The sequence below is a fragment of the Euprymna scolopes genome, chromosome 25 (assembly GCF_053919585.1).
Source record: "Euprymna scolopes isolate OS-2025 chromosome 25, ASM5391958v1, whole genome shotgun sequence".
NCBI lineage: Eukaryota > Metazoa > Mollusca > Cephalopoda > Sepiida > Sepiolidae > Euprymna > Euprymna scolopes.
This window is the reverse complement of record NC_136506.1, coordinates 50171495-50173355: the sequence shown is the minus strand read 5'-3', so window position 1 is coordinate 50173355 and position 1861 is coordinate 50171495. Positions and strand designations below refer to the sequence as shown.

At 30.5% G+C, this 1861-nt stretch overlaps 1 protein-coding gene across 8 annotated transcripts in view; it reads left to right on the top strand.

The window, feature by feature from the left end:
• The first annotated feature begins 1538 nt into the window (after window positions 1-1538).
• The window catches only part of LOC145247346 (calcitonin gene-related peptide type 1 receptor-like), a 987580-nt gene continuing 987257 nt past the window's right edge, over window positions 1539-1861 (top strand). For all 8 annotated transcript variants that reach the window (XR_013863250.1, XR_013863251.1, XR_013863249.1 and 5 more), the window contains exon 1: window positions 1539-1861. This exon is cut by the window's right edge and continues 913 nt beyond it. The gene's annotated coding sequence lies outside the window, so the exon portion shown is untranslated.

Genomic DNA, 1861 nt, shown 5'->3' with positions numbered 1-1861 from the left:
TTAAAAAAAAAACGTTTACAAGTGTTTTTGATATAGATGTACATCAGAATACTTTCATAAGTATGATTAACTTAAATAGGGATGCTATAATAAAATTGTTGGGTCTGCGTTCGCGCCTGGTCTCCATAGAATGGAAATAGGCACACACTTTAATAAAGACTTTTCATATCTATCTGCGTAAGTATACTTTGATAATTATGTTTCAGTTTGAAGAAATATGGTATAATATAATTATGGGGTGTTCGTTCGTACCTGACCTACATAGAATGGAAATATATCACAAAGTTTAACAAGGTTCTTTTTAATATAGATCAACAGAATATTGTGATAAGTGTTTCAGTGTGAACAGGTATGGTATAATAAATTATGGGGCTTGTCTATTTTATTTTTACTTTCATCATATTTTGCTTTGGTTTTGATACTCCCAAATTCAACACAAATTTACAACCCTTCCTTTTCATAACCTATCATACTTTCATAAATCAAAGTGCATTTTCTGTAGGCTGTTTTTGAACCCAGTCAACTACGGGTACTTTTGCTAGTGTATATTTATATAAAAAAAAGTGAGAATATGTGTGTGATGGCATTTCTGAACTATACACTCAACAATTTTGGATCTACAGACTTGAAACTTAGTGTATAGGGTATTTAGACATGTGGAGAGTTTATAATTGGTTTTCAATCTGAAAGAAAGGGCTGCTCTGGGTTAAAAATTGAAAATATGGTACGTTGGGGGTGTCGGATTTTTATCTGTTTGTTAACTGTTTCACAAATGCGCATTGTGAAACATGACGGCTTCCTTATGTGAAGAATAAATACTTTTAAAAACACTTCTTAAATATCATGGCAAGCTAGTCCAATGGTTATCGTACGTGACTCAGTGTCTTTAGATTTTGGTTTCGATTTCAGCTCCAGTATTTTTTTACAATAAGTGACCTGTTTAGAAACAACATAATACTCGCATGCATATGTCTCAATTTGTTTCTGTTTCTTTCTGTTTGATTTACTTTATTTTTAAAGAGATTTTACGTTACGATTAATAACTACAGTATTTCTGCTTATAATACATGAAAAATCTGCATGAGTTAAAATATGATATTTCTGCGTATTTAATGACCGGGCAACGCCGGGCGGTCTTCTAGTATATATATATATATATATATATATATATATATATATATATATATATATATATATATGAAGAGAGGGTAGGGTGGAGAGCTAGATAAATAGATTAATTAGCTATATACAGTATAAGATTTTTACCGCAATTCAAAATACTGTTAAATTATAAATAGTACATATTTAAGGACGTATCTTCCGTTTTCACATGATATGCTGCACTTTTTATAATACATTGTACATTATATGTAGGAAAATTAAAACGTGAAATAAGCCGTTTATTTATTTAAATATATTTATAAAGGATATACATGTACAGTAAGAGGCTGAATTCATCGATAGGTAAAGGCCCATGTAATTCCCCCTGTATCCTGCTAGTGGCATATTACTAACTAAAAATGTCGGATTATCGTAGAATGTTACATATGCTCACACGTACTTGAATATATGAAAGGCGGCTCTGATATACATCCCGATTGCCTGACTCACAAGACCTGAAAATCCTTCTTTTTTTTTTTTACTAGTTCTCTGGGGGCTAACGTAAGTTTATATGTCACTAATTTAATACAAAAGTCGTCGAATAAAATGAAAAAAATTGAACAGAAAGAAAAAAAACACTTAAAATGAAACAAAATAAAACATTACTGAACATGTGTCTTAATCAGATCGAAACTTAAATGCCGTCAGTATTCTTTGAAATGTCTAAAATCTTGTATTTCTTGTACTTTTTTAAAACTGA